This window comes from Eulemur rufifrons, chromosome 16, assembly GCF_041146395.1.
Source record: "Eulemur rufifrons isolate Redbay chromosome 16, OSU_ERuf_1, whole genome shotgun sequence".
Lineage (NCBI taxonomy): Eukaryota > Metazoa > Chordata > Mammalia > Primates > Lemuridae > Eulemur > Eulemur rufifrons.
In genome coordinates this window covers 45,152,729-45,158,863 of record NC_090998.1, presented here as the reverse complement: position 1 = coordinate 45,158,863, position 6,135 = coordinate 45,152,729, and positions in this window count along the sequence as shown.

Below are 6,135 nucleotides of genomic sequence, written 5' to 3'. Positions count from 1 at the left end.
GAGCCAGACCCGTCTCTACTAAAAATAGAAAGAAATTAGCCAAACAACTAAAAATAGAAAAAATTAGCCGGGTATGGTGGTGTGTACCTGTAGTCCTAGCTACTCAGGAGGCTGAGGCAGGAGTATCGCTTGAGCCCAGGAGTTGTAGGTTGCTGTGAGCTAGGCTGACACCATGGCACTCTAGCCCAGGCAACAGAGCAAGACTCTGTCTCAAAACAAACAAACAAAAAAACTGAAAAAAATTCTGACTAGGTGCAGTGTCTTATGCTTGTAATCCTAGCACATTGAGAGGCAGAGGCAGGAGAATCTTGAGACCAAGAGTTCGAGACCAGCCTAACCAATACAGCGAGACCCCTCATCTCTACAAAAAATAAAAAAATTAGCTGGGCATGTGGTGAGCACCTGTAGTGCCAGCTAATGGGGAGGCTGAGGCAGGAGATTGCTTGAGCCCATGAATTTGAGGCTACAGTGGCATGATCATAGCCCTGGGAACAGAGTGAGACCCTGTCTCAAAAAACAAAAACAAAAAAACCTCTATGGTGGTTCTTGGCCTTTTGAAGCTAGGTCATTAGAAGCTTTGTAGCTTCAGCCCAGGATTTTTGGAACATTGGTAGCCCTGAGCTGCCATGAAGGAAGTCCTACTATGCTGAGACTGCCATGCTGGAAAGGTCATGTAGACATTCTGGCTGACAGCTCCAGCTGATCCCAGCATTCCAGTCATCCTCACCCAGGTGCCAAACATGTGAGGGAAGCCTTTGCAGACCAGCCCCCCTGCCCAGTAAATACCCCCAAGTGACCCTTGTTGGGTCAAGGTCACATGAGACAGAAAAATGACCAGCTGAGCCCTACCCCAATTTCTGCCCCATAAAACTGTGAGCTATAATGAAATGGCTGTTGTTATATAAAAGCAAAACAAAACAAAAAAATGAGGTAATTCTCTCATTTTCATTTTACCATTGAGGGAATAGAGGCACAGAGAGGTTACTTTGTGCCAGGAACTGTACAAGACATTAAAAGTATTGTATCAACAAAATAGATATGGGCTTCTACCTTGGCAGCACTCACAGACTTCCTGGAAGTCAGAAAATCAAATAATCTTTAAAGTGTGACAAAAGTTATGTCAATGGAAAAAGATCCAAACTCTGTAAAATAATTTAAAAAGGTTTATTCTGAGCCGAATATGTTTGAACATGGCCAGGAGAGCCATGCCAAAGAAGCCTTAAGCAAGTGGTCTTGCCATGGTTAACTCACGGTTTGGTTTTATACACTTCAGGGAGACAGGAATTAAACATAAAGTCATAAATCAATACATGGAGGATGTACATTGGTTTGGCCGGAAAAGGCAGAACATCTCAAAGTGGGGCATTACAAGTTATAGGTGGGTTCAAAGAGTCTTTGATTTATAATTGGTGAAACAAATGAAGCTTTCTGGCCAGGCATGGTGGCTCACGCCTGTAATCCTAGCACTCTGGGAGGCTGAGGCGGGAGGATGGCTTGAGGTCAGGAGTTCCAGACCAGCCTGAGCAACAGTGAGACCGTCTCTACTAAAAATAAAAAGAAAATTAGAAAATTAGCCAGACAACTACAAATAGAAAAAATTAGCCAGGCGTGGTGGTGCATGCCTATAGTCCCAGCTACTTGGGAAACTGAGACAGGAGGATCGCTCACAGCCTAGGACTTTGAGTTTGCTGTGAGCTAGGCTGAAGCCATGGCACTCTACCCTGGGCAACAGAGCAAGACTGTGTCTCAAAAAAAAAAAGGACATGAAGCTTTGTCTAAAGGCTCGGAATGTTTTAAGTTAAGATAAAGAAATCTGTTAATTAGAAACAAGCCACTGGACATATGCCTGACATATGCCCAGACTCAAATGATCTGTTAAGTAAATTGATAACCTGTATGTATGGTATAAGCTTTGTCTTGTATAGCCTTAGGCCTGTTAATGAGTTACGAAGGATATCTCCAAGAAGAAGGGGAGGGGCATGAGGAGGCATGTATGACCTCCCTTCTCATAGCCAGCAATTCAGTTTTAGGGTATTTCTGGGGTCTCCTTGGCCAAGAGGGGATCCCTTCAGTCAGGTGGGACGGCTTAAGATTTTATTTTAGTTCACAGTTATGATGGGGTAGGTTAAGCTTGCCATTAGGAGCTCCTAGTTAGGGCCTCTCTAAAGGGTAAAGAGAGGGCTTCTTGTGCAAGTGACCTTTCAGCTGAGATCTCAGTGATGAGTAAGATTTAGCTAGGTGAAAACTGGAGGGAGTGGAGAAGGGAAGTGTTTTAGGTAAAGGAAACAACATATGCAAAGGATCAGAGATCTCAATGTACTTTAAGAATGTGAGGGCCGGGCGCAGTGGCTCACGCCTGTAATCCTAGCACTCTGGGAGGCTGAGGCGGGAGGATTGTTTGAGCTCAGGAGTTCAAGACCAGCCTGAGCAAAAGTGAGACCCGGCCTCTACTAAAAATAGAAATTATATGGACAGCAAAAATTAAAAAAAAAAAAAAAAAGAATGTGAGGAATTAGTGTAAGGCCTCAGTGTGAAGTTTGTGGCAGGGAGTGTGCAAAGGCTAGACTAGAGAGAGGAAGTTTCTGTAAATCACATTGTAAAATTTGGACTTTACTATGAGATCAATGAGAAGCTTTGATAAGTTTAAGTCAGAGGAGTGGCAGGGCATATCTGTGTTTTAGAAAGGTCACTCTGGCAGTGGCTCATGCCTGTAATCCTAGCACTCTGGGAGACTGAGGCGGGAGGATGGCTCAAGGTCAGGAGTTCGAGACCAGCCTGAGCAAGAGCGAGACCCTGTCTCTACTAAAAATAGAAAAAAATTAGCCGGGCATGGTGGCGCATGCCTGTAGTCCCAGCTACTCAGGAGGCTGAGGCAGGAGGATCACTTGAGCCCAGGACTTTGAGGTTGCTGTGAGCTAGGCTGATGCCACGGCACTTGCCCAGGCAACAGAGTGAGACTCTGTCTTGGAAAAAAAAAAAAAGGAAAAAAAAAAAAAAAGAAAAGAAAGGCTGCTCTGGTTGTGTCAGGAATAGATGGGAGGGGAGGAGGAGAACTATAGGCAAGGAAACTAGTTAGAAAATTATATCATCCAGGCTAAAGGAGTGGTAGTTGTAGGGATAAAAAGTAGGTGGATTGGAAAAGTATAAGTTGCAATATTCATTAATCAATGGAGTCAATATGGTGGTTAGGAAACAAGAAAATTTAAGGTTGGCTGCTAAGTTTCTGGCATGGGCAATAGGGCACACTATGTGCTACAACAGATGATAGTACTTCCTTTATCGCAGTGATTATTATCACACTGTATTTTAATCGTTATGAGAGGGCAGAGACCATATTTGCCATCTTAATTTGACAATGCCTAGCACACAGTTCCTGCCTGGCACATATGGTGGTAAGTGTTCAAAAAATATTTATTGAATTTAAATTTAACTGAATAGCGATACTAGGAGAGGAACAGGTTTGTGGGGAAAGCTGACAAGTTCAGCTTACTCCATACTGAGTTTGTGGTACCTGAAAAATACCCAAGTGAAATTTTTCAGTAGACAGTGGATCAGATCAGGGCTCCAGAGAAAGATGTAGACTGGAGATGTGGTACTTAGCAGCATGTGGAGATCATCTGAGCGGGGAAGAGAATGAGACCACCCAGGGAGGGTATGTAAAGTGCAAAGGGCACAGGATCTCAGACAGGCTTCTGTGGTTTAAGGAAAGGGCAGAGGAAGGTCATTCCTCATGCCAGAAAAGAGCTGCGGCTAGAAAGGTTAAGAGGGACACCAGCAGAGTGTTTTAGAAAGAGAGACAGGTCAATTGTGTTGCCTGTGCTGAGATGTCAAGCAACATAAAGACTACAAAGTGTCCATACAAGGTCAGGGGTGACCCTGGTGAGAAGTGACCTTGGAAAGGTGAGGAAGTCAGGGGAGAGGAAATGGAGACACCTGTCTGTAGACAACTCTTTCAGGAAGTTTTGACTGTAAAAAGGGAGAGAGAGAGAGAGAGAGAGAGAGATAGGGTGGTAAATGGAGAGCCCAGTAAGGGCTTGGATATGTGTAAAAGTGAATGGGGCTGGGTTTGGTGGCTCACACCTGTAATCCCAGCACTCTGGGAAGCCGAGGCAGGAGGATCGCTTGAGGCCAGGGGTTTGAGACCAGCCTGAGCAAGAGCGAAACCCCCCTCTCTACAAAAATTAGAAAAATTAGCTGAGCATGGTGGAGCATGCCTGTAGTCTAGGATCACTTGAGCCCAGGAGTTTGAGGTTGTAGTGAGCTATGATGATGCCACTGCACTCTAGCTGGGACAACAGAGCTGAGACTTTGTCTCAAAACAAACAAACAAACAAACAAACAAACAAAGTGAATGGGAACGAGCCAATAAAGAGGAGAAGCTAAGGTACAGGAGAGGTAGCTTCAGAAAACGCAGAGAAGGCTGGGATTCCAGCACTTAACAAACACCAGATGAATGAATGAGCGAATGGATGAAGTTAATCACTATTTTGGAAGTGGGAAGGAAGAATTGAAGGGTAGGGTTCTCCATGTGTTGAAAGTGAAGTAAACTGAGGAGGAAGGTCACTGAAGAAGAAGCCCAGTACTGACCACCAAGCCCTCAGATCAGGTCAGGGAAAGAGAGCCGGCTCTCTAATGTCATGAGGGGGAGAGGGGCACTCACTCCCCACCTTTCCAAACCCAAACAGAAAGCCTCACATTGTGCAGTGGAGAAACTGAGAGAAAGGAAAAACAGGAGTGGTCAGGTAAGGAGGAAGCACAAGTGTGGGTTTTAAAGTGCTGGCAATCCAGGGGAGGTCAGCGGCCACCTTCCACCAGGGAGAAGCTGACATCAGTCCCCCATTCACTCATCATAGCGTCTTGTACTACTTGTCCCTGATTCAATTGTAGTTAATAAGTTTACTGTGTCATTAGTTAAGATCTGTCTCCCTTTAAGCTCCAAAAGGGCTCATCCCACTCTCTTATCTCCAGTGCCTAACACTGCTCCTTGCATGCAGAAGGTACTCAATCATTTCTTGTCAAGAGCACAAATGAATGAATCCACATACTGAAGTAGTCCCTGCCCAAGAGGCTTATGTATAGAGGATGATATCAAGGCTTCTCAGCTTCCAAAAACGTGTTCTGGATCAGGAGGGCGGTGATGTTTCAACTCTGAACCCCTCTGTGTTTCTCCTGTTTTGTCTTTCTCTCCAATTTGATCTTACTATTTCTCTGGCTCTCTGTTTCTCTGTTTCTGTGTCCCTCTGAGTCTGCACAGGAAGCATGCAGCTTTAGGTCTGAGATGATTGGTAATGGAAACATTGATGCTTGTGCAAATTTAATAAAGAGTCACAAACTTTTTAATATCTTTGTCATTACCTCCTGTCTCTTTCCCTGGGTTTCTTTCTTTCTTCCTTTCTTTTTTTTTTTTTTTTAAGGGGTTGGGGATTGTGAGGTGGGGTGCTCAGTTTCCTTGTTTGTTTGTTTTTTATCATTGTTGTTGTTGAGACAGAGTCTCACTCTGCCACCCTGAGTAGAGTGCAGTGGTGTCACTGTAGCTCACTGCAACCTCCTACTACTGGGCTCTAAGTGATCCTTCTGCCTCAACCTCCCTGGTAGCTGGGACTACAGGCGAGGGCCACAATGCCTGGCTGTTTTTTGTTTTTGTTTTTTTCTTTTTAGTAGAGATGGGGTTTCTCTCTTGCTCAGGCTGGTCTGGAACTCCTGAGCTCAAGCAATCCTCTTGCCTTGGCCTCCCAGAGTGCTAGGATTATAGGCATGAGCTGCTGCACCGGGCCTTTCCCTGTGTTTCTGTCTCAAACCTGATTCTTTCTGCTCATCTCCTTCCTGTGTCCAGCTCAAGACTCCCATCACCACTCAGGACCAACTCCTCCCGCTCCTGGACCATCTGATGGGGCCCACAAGGTACTTGGAGGAAAAATTACTGAGAGCTAGGCTGCCTTTCTGATTTCCTGCCTTGCCGGCCATGCAGCCCTGCTGACCACATCCTCTCTCATCTTACTTATATGTTATACTTCCTCACCAGACACATCACTCAGGAGTTCTCAGCCCCCAAAACCAATCTCTGACCTCCACGAGGCCCTCTGCTTTACCCTGTCCTCTCACCCAAGGGTTCCTGTTCTTACATCCCCCCAACAC